We start from the raw sequence: 19,019 nt of genomic DNA, 5'->3' as shown, positions 1-19,019 counted from the left end.
GAAAGTAAATAGAACATGAGTGTAGGGTCCAAGTCCTCTTGTGGTGATCTCTTGTGTTGGAGGGAGGTAGGGCAGAAGTGTTAAAAGCTGCCTGACTTTGTAAATAGCAGCAGCTTCAAAAGATTCATTTGACAAATGTTTCCTACAAGCCATAGAGTCTACACACATACATTCCTGGGGGATAATAAAAGGCATATGTACTGGGCATGGTGGTGCACACCTGTAATCTCAGCAGCTCAGGAGGCTGAGGCAGGAGGTTTTTGAGTTCAAAGTCAGCCTCAGCAATTTAGCCAGGCCCTAAGCAACTCAGTGAGGCCCTGACTCAAAATAAAATATAAAAGTGGCTAGGGATGTGGTTCAGTGGTCAAAAGCCCCTGGGTTCAATCCCTGGTGTATCAAAAAAAAAAAAAAAGAAAGAAAAAAAAGAGCAGGTTATTTCAAAACATCACATATGAAAGGGCTAAGGATGTGACTCAGTGATAGAGTGCTTGCCTAGCATGCATGAGGCCCTAGGTTTGATCCTCAGCAAAAAAAAAAAAAATGTAAACAGGATATGATAAACCAAATGATGGTATAGAAAAGGTTTCTATCCTCATGGCAAATCACAGGTAATTTCTTAATCCTTAAAACTTTCTAAATATTGTGTGTGTGTTTATTTGGAGAAGAGTACTATAAGTTCCATCAACTTCTCAAAAGGGCCCAGCTTTCTGCCCCTAAAAACAGTTTACACAAGTAACAAAAATTTAAAGAGCCTCCAAAAGTAAAATATAAAAAAATGACAATATAATGTGGTCCCAGAATTACTGGTACCTGTTTCAATGGTATGCTTCTACTGTGTCATACCTGCTGTGTTTCCATGGCAGAAATTCCTAAAACTTTTAACCTTGGGGATAAGTTAATGACTAATCTGAAGTGTTTTACTACAGTTCCAAATTTTGATCTAACTGTGCCTTGTTGCGAGTGAAGGGATCCATCATTTGGGCTTGGGACTGTTAACACCCAATCATGACATTGGGATAAGGTTAATACATCCAGTCCTGCTGCTGAGTTACAGGACAGCATACAAGTGTGTTGATATTGGGAGAACAGCCACTTAATGATAGATTAGCAAGAGCACATGACTTAGTTGCCAAGAAAACACAGTTTAAAACCTTGGATCCTTACCTTGGAAGAGTAGGCATTCAAAATACAAACATATGCTAACTTAGTAATGGGTATTCTATGCTCATGAGAAGCACTTAAAAAAGCTGATGAGTGTGGCCTGGGGTTGTGGCTCAGTGGTAGAGTGCTTGTCTAGCTGTATGAGGCACTGGGTTCAACCCTCAGCACCACATAAAAAGAAATAAAATAAAGATATTGTGTTCATTTACAACTAAAAACATTAAAATAAAAAAGCAGATGTGTGAATAAGTGAAGTGGGGATGGGAGTAAAGAATGAGATGAGGAATAAGATGGTCAGGACTGCTGGACTTGAGTCTGTCCCTTATTGAGAGCAGCTCAGCTGCTGCCTTTGGGGAGTTGCTATTTAGTGGGAGCTTGGGCATCCAGCTTCAATTACCTGACTAACTCATCTTTGTATTCCTTGTAGAAACAAAGTGTCTGGCATAGAATGGCAGTAAATAAATGCTTTTTTCAGGAATGAATGGTACACATAACACACACATACACACACACACACACACAGTGAAATATGTTGAACTCAAGTTAAAGAGATGTAGATAATGTAGTGTGCCTTGCTACTTAACCAGTGTCACTATGTGAAGTGAACTAGAGATCTGTATATTGAATTAGCTCTGGGCTGATAAATTCTTTGGGTTCTCCTACAGAGTAGTAAGGTAAATAAAATGCATAGGCTTGTCCTTAATAATCGGTCTAGAGTAGATAGGATTCCATAACAGACCATTTATTTAGCTACATGTAACAGAAACCTGGCTGTTGGAGTTTAAATACAAAGGGTTGCTAAGTGTCTTCTTAGAAGTCTGCAGTTAGTGGAACAGTGACTTCACTAGATCATCAGTATCTCCTATTTCTCCATCTTGTTTTCATGCTCATCAACTTTTTGGCTGTTCTACTTTTAGCCTGTATTGAAAGCAGGAAGGAGGGAAAGGAGACAGAAGAAAGGGTAATACCTAGGTTAAGACAGCAAAAAATTTCCCAGATATCCTTAGCAGACTTTTGACTACATCTTACTGATAGAAAACTCATAACATGATGATCCTTAGATTCCAAGGAATCTGGGATAGTATTTCATGACATTCACAACAAAAGCAGGATCTACTACTCTGGAAGGAGAGAATAGATAGGAACCAGAGACATCTTCCACAAGTAGTATGAAAAGTGCTATGCATACATTCATTGACAAAAAATATTATATGCACTTTGTGCTAGGCAATGTTCCAGGTACTGGGGATATAGTAGTGAATCAGACAAACAAGGTTCCTACTTTATTGGGGCTTATACTCTGGTGAGATGAACAATAAAGCAGATAAGATCATTTTAGTATTAAAAATTATACATACATACATTTATACATACACATATATATGTATTCATATACATATTCATTAATACATTTACCTGTACTAAATCACTTCTCTCAACAAACTTAAGTACTATATTGACAAAAGAATATGAAAGCACAGAAATGTTGAGCAACTCGCCAATAGTCATGCAACAAAGTAATAGAAGTAGGCTTTGAACAAAGGCAGTTGTAGCCCATTTACCTAACCACTGAGTTGTATCACATCACTGTGTGTTGAATGTAGGATGCTGTTTCAGTTACCTATTGCTGTTTAGGCAACTGTCCCCAAACTGTGTGGCTTAAGGTTACAACCACCATTACTTATTTTACTAATGAAACTAGGCAGGGTTTGGTAGGGTCAGCTTTTCTACTCCAAAAATTGTAAACTGGGGTATATCACTAGGAACTAGAAGATGCACTTTCAAGATAGCCAACCTATCTGTTTCCATGTGGGTCTCTACAGGGAAGTCTGGGTTTCCTCACTGCATGGTTCTAAGAGTGAGCTACCTAAGAGAATCAGGAGGAAGATGAATTATATGACCTAACTTCAGATTCAAGGAGAGGGAATAAGACTTCACTTCTCAGTAGGGAGTATCAACATTACACTGGAAGATGGGCTGTGAGATATTTTGGCCAGTTTGGGAAAATACAATCTATCACAGATACACTGGAAACAAAAGGAGGTACATGCTAACCCAGCCTAGAGTTGGGATAAAGAGTTGGTCTTTGCAGGGTTATGTATAGGGGAAATGGGATTTTGAGAAATGAGCATGGTCTTTCTTGAAAACCTAAGCTGGAATGTTGGCCCTAATCATTCATTTATTCATTAAAATAACTCTCTGATTTGTTAGGCATGGTGCTGAACTTAGTAAGACACAATTTCTGCCCTCACAGAGCTTACAGATTGGTGGGAGATTGAGACACTGGGGAGCGTCTTGTTACCCTGTTTCCACTTTTACACAGTAGTCAAGGGGAATTTTAAACTTCCCTTATAAGGCTTCGTACTTCTCTTAAATAGAAACTCTTACCATGTTCCACATGGACTGGCATGATTTGGCTTTCTAGGCTCTTTTTGGTCTCCTATATTGGCCTTTCCATTTCTGAAATTCCCCTAAGCTCTTTCATGTCAGAGCATTCTCACATGCTCTTCCTCTGCATGGAGCACTCCACCTTCCACTCTTCCTTTGGCCAACTCCTATTAAAGTTGCTTAATCAAATGTCACTTTCCTAGAGAGTGTTCCTTGATCCCTCAAATAGTGTCACATTTCTTGTCATACCCTCTCAAGAGTGTTCTGAAACATCTTAACTATAATTAAAACATTTAGTATAATTGTTTAATGTCCATCTTCCTCCCTTGTTAGACTGTAAGCTCCATGAGGACGGCTCTTACTTGCCACCAAAACCTAGCACCTGGCCCACTGCCCATCCCAGAGCAGCTATTCAGTAGCTCTCCATAGAATGAGCAAATATGTAATAAATACTATAGAAGAGCCAAGTATGAAATGCCTCAGGGTACATAGCAGGAGCACCTAATCCCTTCAGGGGGATAAGGGAAGGCTTTCTGGGGAGGTTTCTCAAGCTGAGAGCTAAAGGGCATGGAGTTAGCCAAATAATGAAGAGGAGGGTAAGGGAGAGAGGTGGGGAGAGAGTGCTTCCTGCAGAGAATAAATAGCATGTGGAAACATTAGAGGTGATAATGTAAGCTCAAAAGAAGAAAAATGCAGAATGGTAAAGCTGAGAGGAGGGGGATGTGGCCAGTTGTGGGGGTAATGAGGAATATAAAAGCCAAACCAGGTCATTTTTTTTTAAAATTGATACATAATTCACAAACCATAAAATTCATCCTTTTAAAGGATACAACTGAAGTACTTCCCTAGCTTGCATGAGAACTTGAGTTCCATTTCCAGCACCACAAAATAAATACATAAATAAATACTTAAAAATATTCAATCAGGCTTAAGGATTTTGTAGGGAGGACATAATCAGATTTGCCTTTTAAAAAGGTGGCTTGAAGCCAGGCATGGTGGCATACACCTGGAATTCTAGTAGCTCAGGAGGCAGAGGCAGGAGGATCACAGGTTTGAAGCCAGCCTTAGCAATTTAGTGAGATCCTGTCTCGAAAATAAATAAATAAATAAAATTTAAAAAGGGTTTGGGTTTTAGCTCAGTGGATCAGTGCCCATGAGTTGAACTGCCAGTACCACCTCCCCCCGCCAAAAAAAAAAAAAAAAAAAAAAAGTGACTTAACTACATTGCCAAGAAGGGATGGAATGGAGAGGAAAAAGTAGAGACAGGGTGGCCTGATGCCCTTTCAGTAGTCTGGGGACAAATGAAGGCAACTGGAACTAGGTTAGTGGTAGTGGTCAGAGAAGATGGACGAAAGTTACTGGGTAATTTATTGGGTAGAAGTCTGAGAGAGAGGGAAGACCCAAGAATGACACCAGGTGTATGGGCAGCTGAGAGGATGGTGAGTCCAGTGATAGAAAAGGAGAATGCTGGAAGATGAAAAAATGAAATTTTAGCTGGCTATATCCTTATATTCTGGGACATGAAAGTACACATGTCCAAACCCTGGGACTGGAAAGCTCTGGGTCAGAGTTACAGGTATGGGAATTGTTAGCAGATAGTTATAATAGCCAAAGACAGGACGAGATCATCTCAAGAATGCAGTCTGGGTCAGGTGCCATAGTGCACGCCTGTAATTCTAGTGATTCAGGAGGCTGAGGCAGGAGGATCGAAAGTTTAAGATCAGTCTCAGCAACTTAGCAAGGGCCTAAGTACTAAGCAAGATCCTATATCAAAAACAAAAGGGCTGGGGTTGTGGCCCAGTGGTTAAGTGATCCTGGGTTCAATATCTTGTTACGGGGGAAAAAAAAAAGTGAATTCTGATCTAAGCAGAGGACCTAGGAGAAACAATATCTAAGGGAGGGGAGGAGGAAAAGGGGACTCACAGGGAAGAGCTGGAGAGTGACAGGGAAACTGGAAAAGGATGCCATGCAAATTAAAGGGAGAATACTTGAGAGGACGGAAAGTGTGAAATACTGCACAGAGGCTAAATAGTAATATGATGACGGGAGTATCTGGATTTAGCAAATAGCAGATCATTGGTGGTTTTGTTAGGCTATACACATGGGATATGAGAATCTAAAAACCCAACTGCAGAAGAGAGTTTTGTAACATGTACAGAATACCAACCTTTCATTAGATTCCATTTCTTCAATCATAAAATAGGGATGATAGAAGGTAACAGTAAGGACAATAGACATAACCCTGGACATGTTCACCCTAAATGAAAGTTTCTTATAATGTTGTTGAAAAGATTAAATGAGATAAAGTATGGTAAAATTCCTAGCACTATAAACATCCTTGGAAAAGACACTACCACTAACCAGTTTTAGTTTTCTTTCCCATTCCTTGTGTTAATCACTATTTAGTAACAAATACTTCCCTTGGAAATTCCTGAGATTTGGTAACATTCAGCATTCAGGTCCATCTGTCATAATCAAAAAATTAGTAGACCATATTTGTGACTAAGATTTCAGTTAGAATTTCTGTGAGAAAATTTGAGTCAAGTAAAATGCAGTTTTATGTCATACCAAGTGAGGGAAAGCAAGGAAACAGGGCTAACTATAAGAAACAAGAGTAACTAAAGTCAGCCTCTTTGCTCCTTCAGTTTAAGGTGCTATATAATCCAGGTTGTGAGTCCTCTCAATTTGCAGTTATCTTAAGTGAATCATTCTGAAGTGAGAAATGGCTAAATGGTAAATTTGATTGTTTAGAATAATAGCTACCAATTATCGAGTGCCTTATTATACCTAGTGCCTTATGTAAGTTAGCTCATTTAATTCTTGCTACAACCTTGTGAGGATGGCTGGTTTACAGATGAGGATACTGACACCTAAGGGATAAACAACTTTCCCAGGGTGAAAGTTAGTAAGTATAGAGCTTGGTTATCTCTCTGACTGTATAGCTCCAACTCTTCCTCTTATGGACAGATTAGGTAGCTTCATTATTGGCTCTGGAACATATTTCAGAAGTTAAATAGTTTGGGGACATAGAATCTTTTAAAAAAAATTAGTTGGTTTTAACTTGGGAATTATATCAAATTTAGTCTGAAATTAATATAATTCCTTACACAGAAAGTTAGATAGTAGCAAAGGGCCAAGAGCAAATGGAGGGGCAAGAGGATGACAGCTGAGGTTAGCACTATAACACATCTATAATCTGAAGAGTAATCAGTGGGAAAAGTGTCAGGGCAATATTACTGGGACTACTATGGCTTGACAATAGATGGAAAGAGCAAGACATTTCAAACTGGCCAGCTATTGGGAAACCTAGGCTATCCTTATCCCAAATGCTTGAAACAAACATTTGAGATATTGAATTTTTTCAGGTTTTGGAATACTTGAATATACTAGTGAAACATTGTGGGTATGGGATCCAATTCTAAACATGAAATTCATTTATGTTTCATATATACATTATACACATAGCCAGAAGGTAATTTGATAAAATATTTTTAATGTGCCTGCATTTTGACTGTGACCCGTCATAAGAGGAACCTTTCACTGTGGACACTATGTTGGTGCTCTTGGATCTTGAAGCATTTCAGATTTTGGATTAGGGATGTGAACTCAACCTACATCAAGAAGTTGTTAAAAGGCAATGTTAAGCAGCATGCTTATAATTACAGTGACTTGTGAGGCTACAGCAGGAGAACCAGAACTTAGACAGACCCCATCTCAGAATAAAAAATAAAAAAAGGTTGGGTGTGTAGCTCAGTGGTAGAGCATCCTGGGTTTAATCCCTGCTATCAAAAACAAACAAACAAAAAACCCATCACATATCAAGCTAAGGACTTCGAGAAACAAATACATTATACCCCCTTAAAGCCAACTTCTATCTCAATTCCTGTGATTTTAACAATAGCATTTCAATCCTTGAGTTATCATATCATCTGCATTTTCACCTTTTCTTCAGGTTTACTCTGGTCCATGAATTTGGGTATATAAATGCCTGTTTTACCTCTTAGTAGCTCTGGTCTTAGATAAGATGTTTAATCTCCTTTTTTTTTCTGAGGATGGGGAAGAGGCCACTGGAAATTAAACCCAGGGGCACTTTACCACTTTACAATGAGCTACATCCCCAGCCCTCTTTAGTTTTGAGACAGAGTCTCTCTAAATTGCCCAAACTGGTCTAGAATTTGTGATAATCCTGCCTTCACATCCTGAGTAGCTGGGATTACAGATGTGTACCACTGAATCCAGTTTATTTAATCTTCTTTTACCTCTGCTTCCTCATCTGCAAAATGGAGATTGATAATTTCTATTTTATAAGGTTATTGGAAGGAATAAGTGAGTTAGTACATATTAAGTACTTACTTAGGGTATTTCACTTACAAAGTAAAACTTCATAAAAATCAGCAATCATACCTGGGTGTGGTGGCACATGCCTATAATCCCATCAGCTCAGGAGGCCGAGGCAGGAGGATCACAAGTTCAAAGGCAGCCTCAGCAATTTAGCAAGGCCCTAAGCAACTCAGGGAGCCCCTGTTTCTAATTAAAATACAAAAAAGGGCTGGGGATGTGGCTCCGTGGTTGAGTGCCCCTGGGTTCAATCCCCAGTACCTATCCCCCAAATAGCAATCATCATCCATTTTTTACACATAAATTATTTACTTTATATTTTGATTTATCTGATGTCTTTATTTCAACAAGAAAACAAACACTAAAGCTAGTGTGGTGGCACAGACAGGAAGTAGATTTCTGGTGGGTCAGTTTTGCAATGTTCTGTTCACTCTGGAAGCCCAGACTACAGTGCTTCTCTGGCCTATCCAACAATTTTGTAAGTTAACTTCCTGCATAAAATCCCTTTTTGCTTAAAGGAACTAAAATTGCTTCTGTTACCTCCAAGTTCTCTAAAGCACACACTATTTACTGAATGAGCAGTTTGTCATAAATAGTATAAATATTTTCCTGGTTTTTCTTTTAACCTTGTTTGTGATGTTTTGTATAGAGTAAAATTATTTATTTATTTATTTGTACTGGGGATTGAACTAGGGGCACTCAACCACTAAGCCACATCCACAGCCCTATTTTATATTCTATTTAGAGACAGGATCTCATTGAGTTGCTTAGCACCTCACCATTGCTGAGGCTGGCTTTGAACTCATGATCCTCCTGCCTCAGCCTCCCTAGCCGCTGATATTACAGGTATGTATCACCACACCCAGCTAATTTTATTGAGTAAATCTGTAAGTATTTTACTTTATGGCTGTTACTCATGTAGCTTAAGACTTAAATTTTTTTTTTTTTTCGTTGTTGATGGACCTTTATTTTATTTGCTTATTTAGATGTGGTGCTGGGAATCGAACTCGTGCCTCACACATACAAGGCAAGCACTCTACTCCAGAGCTACAACTCCAGCCCCAAGTTTAAGACATTTTTACCTCCAGGAAAATATTTTCTTATGTCACATTCTAGTTCTTTTAAATTTTTGTTTTTAATATAGCTGTTTAATCAGAAGAGAACTCCTTCAAAATACTGATGTTAAACCTACATATTTAACAATATGCATGTTTGTCCTTTCCTTCTTCCCTTCTGACCTGTCTGAAGTTAATCCCTTCACTTGTGCTCTTGCTCTCATTCTTTCCTCCTATTTCCTGGAAGTAGATAAGACTTCCTAATTTGAGTGTAAGGAAGAGATCATTTCTCAGCCTGTTATAGTTTAGATATTAGGTATCCCCCAAAAGCTCATGTGTGAAACAATGCAAGAAAGTTCAGAGTTGAAATTATTGGGTTATGAGAACATTATCTAATCAGTATATTGATCCCCTGATAGGGATTAATTGGGTGGTAACTATAGGCAGGGTGGAGGAGATGGGTCTTTGGGAGGGTGCCTTTGAATATATATTTGCCCCTGGAGAGTGGAACTCTCTCTGTGCTTCTTGGGGGTCTTGTTCAGATATGCTTTCCTCTGTTACAATCTTCTACCTTGATGTTCTAAGTCATCTTGGGCCCAGAGCAATGGAGTTGGCTATCATGGAGTGAGACTCTGAAACTGTGAGCCCCCTAAATAAACTTTTCTTCAAGTCTTTTGGTCACAGCAGTGAAAAAAAGCTGACTAAAACATAGCCTTTTGACTAAGATCAAATGAGTATAAGGAAGAAGCCTGAGGAATTTGAATAAGTCACTGTGGAGAACTGACTCAAAAAGGAAAATGATTTGGAATAAGGTTTTCTGAGCAGGGATACTAGTCAGAATGGTTATGGTATTTTCTTCCACAGCACTTTGAAGTGCACCAAGGCAAGGGGTTTCCAAGAAAGAAAATGAGAAATGGGCACCAGCACTGGCAGGAGAGTTGTTGAAATGAAAGACCATGGAATTTAAACTGGACAAGAGCGCTTGCCTAGCACGTTGTGAGGCCCTGGGTTCGATCCTCAGTACCATATAAAAATAAATAAGTAAAATAAAGGTATTGTGTCCAACTACAACAAAAAAATAAATACTTTAAAAAATAAACTGGTCAGGAAAGGAGGTGAAGACAGAATGGAGGAGAAATAATTAGGAGAAAATTAAGAGTTAGGTAGATAGAATGTCTCATGGGGGTCCAGGAATAGTAAGATATAAGTAAACGAGAGAGCTAGAAAAATACAAAGTTGTAGCCAAAACGGAGGCTTGAATTTAATATTACAAAAGAGGTAGGTACAAAGGCTGGGGATGCAAAAGTAGGATGGAGAATAAGGTCTCTGGAAATCAGGGTTTCGAGGAACTGAGAGGGTGATAAAAGGATCTTTCATATGGATCCTAAGGTGACCCATGATGATGGCAGAACTAAGCCAGTATCTTCCGTGAATGAGAGGAATGGTCAGGAGGTTAAGTGGTTGACAGTGTAGGAGAGAGATTAAGGAATATACAGCTAGACTGCAGGAGCCTTCAAGGAATATAAGCTTTTTATACAAGATGGGGGAATGTGGAAATAACCCTGGAGATAAAGAATTAGATTCACTCAGGTATGTGATGTGATGATTCCAGGTCTATTTTATATATTACTTTAAAATATCTATTTGGGACTACCAAACTTCGTGACCACTGTCTCCTATTCATACTCTCTTCCTTCTTCTGGTGTGTGTGTATATATGTATGTATGTATGTGTGTGTGTGTGTGATATATTTTTTATATATATATATGTATTTGGATTATTTATTTATCCAGCCAGCCAGTATTGGGGATTGAAGTCAGGGCCTTGTGCATGCTAGGTAAGTGCTCTACCACTGAGCTAAAAAAAAACCCCAACCCCTTTTTGTTTTTAAATTTTGAGTCAGGGTTTCGCTAAATTGCCCATGCTGATGCAAATTTGGGATCCTCATGCCTGAGCCGCTCCAGTTGCTAGGATTACAGGTGTGTACCACTGTGCCAGACTATATTTGGTAACTTTGTTTTTCTCCCTGTGGTACTTGGGATTGAATCCAGAGGTGCTTTACCATTGAGCTACAACCCCAGTCTTTTTTATTTTTTTATTTTGAGATAGTATCTCACTAAGTTGCTGGGCCACTGAGTCCTGGAACTTAAGATTTTCCTGCCTCAGTCTCCCAAGTAGCTGGGATTATAGGCATGTGTCACTATACTTGGCCAATATTTAAATTTTTGAGGAACAGTCAGTTTGTATTGTTCTTGACTTCCACGTAGCATCTGGCAGCAAGTATCCTGTCTTTCTTTTGGAAGCTGTGTTTCTATTCTTCCATAGTAACAATATCTGGTACATCTCAATTTGTTTTTCTTTGGTTTGTTTCTCTTCTCCTCCTTGCCTCCGTCTTTCAAAGTTCCCCCAAGGTTCTGGCCTCTACTCTTCACTTTATATTCCAACATTCTTACTCTACTATAATTTTCTATTATGAAATTACCACTCCAGTCAGATGACTTCCAATGCCACCTGCTAAATGCTTTCTTATTCAACCTAGACTGCCCTTGCTTTTCCTGTCTGCTATATAGATCCTAGTTATCTTTTGGGGCCAATTTCAAACACAAACACAATTACATATGAAAGTTCTTCACTGACTCCCTCTACTCTCCACCCCACCACCCCCATGCAAGATTTCTTCTCCAAACACTTAGATTTTACAGCCCATAGCAATAATCAAAATCACATATTCATATTTAGCTTTTTTTGTGTTTATGTCTGATCTCCTCCCTCTACCTAGCCAATCTCTTGGTCACTTAAAAAGTTGCTTGACAACATTTTCAAGTTGCTTGAAAAGATAAAAAAATAAATTTACCTTCCCAATAGCAACTACTATAGTTTCTTGTATATTCTTCTAAGTACACCCTGTGGATATTCACATATTTTTTCTTTCACAAATGGCATCATGTTTATAAATATATATATATTTTTCTATATCTTTCCTTTTCCTCCTCATACTTTAATTAGTCTTTAAAGTGGAACTTCTCTAATGTTTTCAAAAGCATATCAGTATATCCACTGATTATACTTTGCTTACATGTTTTTCTCTTCAAAGGACCAGAGATTAATAAGGAGTGATTTCTTTAGAGAAATCAGACTACTTTTTATCTCATTTAGCTCCATTTGCTAATGTGATCAATTAAATGTGTTTACACAAATTAAACTTTCTCATTGTAAAAATTCAGAATTAACAAATTAAAAATCTTTGATATGTGTACCTTCAGAATTTTAAAAGGCAATTTTATAAATAAAAATATATCTCTAGAAATATTTAAAATTGTTTTTAATTTTTTTAAAACACAAATAAATTAACAAGTATCATAATGTAAATACTGTTTTGTAGCCTGTTTTTTTCCATGCAACTGTATATTGAAGAATCTGACCCTATTTATATATACAGATGTAACTCACTTTTCATGATTGTTGTGTAGTTTGCTTAGCTATTCCTTACTATTGGAGATTTTAGGGTGTTCAGAAGTTTTTGCTACACACTGTTATAATGAACATCTTTGCACATGTCATTTTATGTACAAGTGTGATGAGAAACATCTACTATTTCCCAAAAGTAGGTGCTAAGGAGGATGTGGTAGCATATACCTATAATCCCAGCAACTTGGGAAGCTGAGGCAGGAGGCCCACCCTGGGCAACTTTGTGAGACTCTGTCTCAAAATTCTAAAAGAGCTAGGGATATAGCTCAGTGGCAGAACATTTACCTTGCATGTGCTAGGTCCTGGGTGCAATCCCCAGAACCTCAAAAAGAGAAGAGAATAGATGGTAAGAAGTCGAATTGTGGGCTGGAGCTGGAGCTCAGTGGCAGAGCGCTTGCCTGGCATGCGTGAGGCATTGAGTTTGATCCTCAGCACCACATAAAAATAAATAAAGGGCTATCCATCTACAACTACCAAAAAAAAAAAAAGACGACGAAGAAGAAGTAGTAGTAGTAATAGTAGTAGTAGTAGTAGTAGTAGTAGTTGTGGAATCCTGTGTCAAAAAAAAGTTTGTAAGTATAAACTGTACATGGTGGTGCATACCTCTAATCCCAGCTCTGTGGGAGTCTAAGGCAGGAGGATCCCAAATTTGTGGACAACCTCAGCACCTTAGTCAGACCCTGCCTCAAAATGAAAAAAATTTTAAAAGATTTGTGGGTGTAGCTTAGTGGTAGAGTACTCCTGTATTCAATCCCACTACTGAAAAAAAAAAAAAGTATAATAAATACAATTAAATTGACCTTTGCCAATTCTGTGGTATAACTGTTATAAGTTAATAATAGTAATACAATGTGACCTTCAATTTTGGTTTCCTTTAAAACCATAGGACATCCTATTGACTCAGAAGTCATATAGTATATAATACAAAGTACACTAGAATAGCAATTGATAGATTCAAGTCCTGGTTCTGTCCTTAACTAATAATAATTGATCTTAGGCAATCCTATCAATATCTAAGCTCCAGTTTCTGAACCTAAAAATGTGGTATGGGTACCATTAGTAGCATGGAAGACACTTTAATTTTTTTTTTTAGTTGTCCATGGACCTTTATTTTATTTATTTATATGTGGTGCTGAGAATCAAACCCAGTGCCTCACACATGTAAGGCAAGTGCTTTACCACAGAGCTACAACCCCAGCCCCACTTTAATTTTTATTGATTTTATTTTAATAATTAGTTGTAATTTAAAATAAATCAGGAAGCTATAATTACCAAATCTAATCAAAGATTTATGGATATTATTTCCATTAATATAAAATTTACTTTTTTTTTTAATTGTAGATAGATACATAATATTTATTTATTTTTATGTGGTGCTGAGGATCAAACCCAGTGCCTCACACATGCCTGGCAAGTGCTTTACCAGTGAGCTACAGCCCCAGCCCTAAAATTTACTTTTAAAAAATTTATTTAAGTTAAAGAAAAGTTCATCAGCTGGGTTGGTATTGTGATGCAGGCTTGTAATCTTCACCTTGGGAGGCTGAGGCAGGAGGATCACAAGTTCAAAGCCGGCCTTAGCAAATTAGTGAGCCCGAAGCAACTCAGGGAGACCTTATCTCTAAATAAAATATAAAAAAGGGCCGAGGAATGTGGCTCAGTGGTTGAGTGCTCAACATGGGGTTCCTGACTTTTCACTATGTTAAGGACATTAAGAACCACAAAACCCTGACACACATACTCATCATCATTACTTCATAAAAAGATATTTTAAATGTTTTATAATTATAAAACATGTAAATATAGTCTGAAAAAATTTTAAAATTGTATAGGAAATATTAAAAAGTCATTTTCAGCCAGGTATGGTGGCACAGCTACTCAAGAGACTGAGGGAGGAGGATCACAAGTTGCAGGCCAGATCCTGTCTCAAAATAAAAGAACTGGTGATGTACCTCAATGGTAGAATGCCCCTGGGTTCAAACCCCTCTACTGCAATAAGTAAATAAACAAAAACTTTAAAGCCATTCTCTTGCTCTCTCTCTAAAATCCACTCATGGACCTTCTTCCATACAGATCTATCTTACTTTTACAAAGGACATTTTTAGCATTATAAAAGTTTGGGTGCATATGTAATTGTTAATTTATAAATATGTGTGTACATTTATATAATACTTATGATATGTAGAATATGTAACATAAAAATATATGTACATATATTTATTATATGCTAAATGTAGTATGCTACATATTTATCCTACATGAAAATATATAGAAGAAATAAAAAAATTCAGAATAAAGGATAGGCTTTTTGGGAAAGGACAAGTGGCAACCAATGATTTAGATGACTCCCCGTTGCTATAATTCCATGATTGAGTCTAAAATATCCTGAGAATTTACATGCCTTTCATTATTATCAGTAACATATTTGGAAAATCATAGATTACAGTGTTTTTAATACTTCAATCTACATGTTGTATGAGCACAATTCTGTGCATTTTTACTTATTAGTTTCCTATATCAATTTTAACCTGAGGTCACAGACTTCAGGGTATTCATAACATCATGAACATATATATGATATTACATATATATATATATATATATGTATGTGTATATATATATATATATGTATGTGTATATATATATATATATATATGTATGTGTATATATATATATATAGTTTTTTTCCTGGGGAAAAATAATTTCTAATCCAAATAAATTTCTTGATTTTTCTTTACATAATAATATTATTGGTTGGGGAGTCCCCTCAATGTTTTTCCTTTTTTTCCCTTTTGTATGTGTGCAGGGGAGCATCTAATTTCTATTTTGCATTTGATAGCTGCATATCTGAATTCCTTGTTCTCACCTTAACAAGTCTAATTTTTTTTAAAAAGTCTCTATCCATTAATCATAGGGATTTAATTACTTATTTTTTTTTAGTTGTACATGGACACAATATCTTTATTTTTTATTTGTTTATTTTTATGTGGTACTGAAGATTGAACCCAGTGCCTCACACATGCAAGGCAAGCACTTTACCCACTGAGCTACATCCCCAGCCCTGGATTTAATTTAAAAAATCTTTTTTTGGTACCAGGCATTGAACCCAAGGGTTTTTAACCATTAAGCCATATCCACAGCCTTCTCTATTTTAAGACAGGGTCTCACTAAGATGCTTAGAGCCTCGCTAAGTTGGTGAGGATGGCTTTGAATCTGCAATCCTCCTGCCGCAGCCTTCTGAACCACTGGTATTACAGGTGTGTGCCAACATACCCAGCTAAAAAAAAGTCAGTCTTTTCTTTTCTTTTTTTTTTTTTTAAAGTACAGAAAGACAGAAAAAGGCAGAGGGTGATGCCTACATTGAAACTGACAGGCAGGGAGACAAGCAGCTAGAGTCAGTAGGATATACAGGCATAGATAAAAGGCCTAATAAGCATAGACATGTGAAAGAAATATAGAGAAACTTGGAAACACAGAAGGAGAGACAGAAGAACTGACCAGGTATAGAAGAAGGATAGCAGAAAAACAGGTTGACAGAAAAAAATGACCACAGTGAGGCAGGCAAGATCACCAAGGGAAACACAAATAAGTGAACAGAAAGGAGAAGAGAGAGAGAGAAGAAAGGCACACTGATGAAGAAAACTATAAGGTAAGAAGGAAGACAAAGTGATAACAGTGTTTTATACAACAGAGTGCCTTATAATTATTTCAGGCAGACAGGGAGAATCCAGCAGACAGATGGGGTGATGGAGAGATATATGTCAATCACACAGAAGAGAGGAGAGGTAGCCAATCAGAAGGAAAAGCTAGAATGAAGACCAAGACAGATACAAAGAAAGAATAAACAAATAAATAAATAAAAGAGAAGGGGTGGTGGGGGGAGAAAGAAGAGCAACACAGAGATAAGAGGCTAAAACAGTTGAATTCAGGAATATACAGTAAATAAGCAGAAATGAAAGAACAGTATATCCTGTAAAGTCTTATCATCTTTCTCAAAGAGACCTGGTTAGAAGCTGAGTCTTTGTCTCCCTGCTAAAGAGTTATAATGTTTCTAAGGCAGCATGGGAGAAGATCCAGAAGGAAGGATGAAAAAGGAGACATTTTAATAAGGAGCAAAGCTGTTGAGATGAGGAGAAAGAAACTTCTGGGATAGGCCCAAGTCAACCACCTAAAAGGAGCTGGCTCATGCCTGTAATCTGAGATACTCTGGAGGCTGAGGTAGGAGGATCACAAGTGTGAGGCTAGCCTGGGCAACTTGATGAGACCCTTTATCAAAACAGAAGTAAAAAGGCCTGGAGATGTGGCTCAGTGGTAAAGATCCCCTGGCTTCAATCCCCAGTACCAAAGCAAAACAGTACAAAACTCTCAAAGGATCTAGGTTGGTATGACTTCATAGAATTCATATAGATAAAAAGGAAAGATAGAGCAGGCCACTGTCTATTTGTGTTTAAGCACAGCTTACAAACTATCTGTACTTATTAATTGTACTACTATTTATCTGGTAGTTTTTAGTATATTCATTTAATGCATTCATGTCTTTCTTTTCTCAATTAATACATACTTCAGCAATGAAGAGACCAAGAGTATGTTTCCAGACAACTATGTAGAGTAGAATAGGAGATCAGGAGAGAACAAGACCTTTCTAAGAATTCCTTTGGTACTGGTAGTAAAAGCAGGTAATTAGCAACAGTCAATCAAAAACAGAAGTTCCATAAAGTAGAATCAGAAAGACAAGAGGCAAGAGGTGGCAAGTCATGTAAAGTTAGGAAGGAGCATCCAGCAAAACTGAAAAAAAAAAAAAAAAACATAAGGAGTACAGCAAAACCAAGTAGACTTGTGTATGTATAGATTCTTCTCTCAGGCATTATCCAAGAAATGTGACATAGTGGCTGCCTCTTGGGAGAGGAAATCATGGCCAGGGAGCGAATAAATGGGAGGTTTACTTTGCACACTGCTAGTACTTTTACATTTTCATACCACAGTTATGTCTATTCAAAAGTTAATTGAGGCTCGGCGCAATAGCATAAATCAGTAATCTCAGCGATTCAGGAGACTGAGACCAGAATATTTCAAGTTCGAGGCCAGGCTGGGCCACTTAATGAGACCCTGTTTCAAAAAATAAAAAGTATTGTGGATATAGTTCAGTGATAGAGTGCTTGCCTAGCACATGCAATGCCCTTCATTCAATCCCGAACACCACACACACATACACACACAAGCTGATTGGGGAAGAGGGGACTAAAGCTGATTGGGGAAGAGGGGACTAAAACAAAAAAAGAAAGAAAAGCAAGCAGGGATGTGGACATAAAGAAAGAGCCTATCAAACAGACAGTAAAAAGGCAGGAAAATAGAGACTAGGGGAATGGCAAAAAGACTGAGGTGTAGGCAGCCTGTCTAGGAAGCAGAAAGAAAAAGACATGACTGAAATGAAAGCAAGTGTGAGAGAAGACAGGGTAGGAGATATGATACAAAAGCAGGTAAGACTTTGGAGGAAGGGGTTACTGAGAAGTCTGGAGAGAGAGACCATCCCCCTTCATGGGATGTTAGCAGAAAGCAAGTCAAGGGAGAAAGAGGTGATAAACAGAAAGAGGGAAAAGATACAGGCTTTAAGCAGTAAGAGAACAGAGAGCAAGTAGGGAAGACAGGCAAGAAGACAGAACTAATGGGAAGCAAGGAAAAATGATGAAAAGAGATAAATAGGAACAAGTAGAAGGGCAAGATAAGAGGCAAACCAAGATGGGGATGGCCATAGCAGGACCTGGAAGGTAGACAAACCAAGAGATGCAGGCTAAAAAAAGTGATAGAGACAGGCAGGCGGGGAGACAGATGGCTAGAGAGAGAGTGGTGGGCAAACAGCCAGAGAAGCAGACAGACAACCAGAGAGAGAAAAAGGCTGCCAGCCAGTCAGGAAGGAGCAGACAGGCAGGCAGGCAGACACCATAACAAGAGCAAGCAGGTAAAGAGGCAGGCAGAAACAAGGATAGAAGACGACAAATCAAGAGGTCAGCAGGGAGGAAAAAAGATCAGGAAAGAGATACAGACAGGCAGAGGGGCAGATGAACAAGGAGAGAATCAGGAAGATTAAAAAATCTGTATATAAAGCATACTCAAGAGAAAAAATGATGAAGGCCTGCATAGGGATGCACATGGCCACCTTTAGCCACCCACACCTGCAGATCATGCCACATGTGGCAGGCGGGCAGAGAGATTCAGCATAGAGTGAGAGGACCGAAGGCAGAGAGACTTGTGGAGCACCACATGATGCATAGTGTACCCCCACCAACACACACACACACACACACACACACACACACGGAGACACTTTTTCTAGACCTTGGTTTGATCCACAGACATACAGAAGGGACCAGAAAGGGGGAGACAGGCACAAACAAGGAAGAGCCATACACAGAGATGACACAGGAAGACAGAAGAAAACAGAGGACAGAGATGGAAAGTCACTTGCAGGTGATGGAGACTGAGAGTCAAAGGCAAGACAGACAGTATTAGCAAACAATAAAGATGCACACATAGAAAAGCCATACTCAGAAAAAAAGGAGATACCCAGATGAACTAGTACAGAGACTCAGAGAGCGGACAAGAGAGCTAAATTGA

General features: G+C 38.2%; 1 long non-coding RNA gene across 1 annotated transcript in view; it reads right to left on the bottom strand.

Moving 5' to 3' along the window:
• Positions 1-2,422: 2,422 nt before the first annotated feature.
• The window catches only part of LOC124077653 (uncharacterized), a 19,238-nt gene continuing 2,641 nt past the window's right edge, over positions 2,423-19,019 (bottom strand). Inside the window, exon 3 of the long non-coding RNA XR_006846699.2 lies at positions 2,423-14,028. This is a non-coding gene — a long non-coding RNA (uncharacterized LOC124077653). The remainder of the gene's footprint in view (positions 14,029-19,019) is intronic.

The sequence above is a fragment of the Marmota monax genome, unplaced genomic scaffold (assembly GCF_021218885.2).
Source record: "Marmota monax isolate L192 unplaced genomic scaffold, Marmota_monax_Labrador192_F-V1.1 WCK01_AAM20220418_F8-fsc00243, whole genome shotgun sequence".
Lineage (NCBI taxonomy): Eukaryota > Metazoa > Chordata > Mammalia > Rodentia > Sciuridae > Marmota > Marmota monax.
This window is presented reverse-complemented; position numbering and strand designations above follow the sequence as displayed.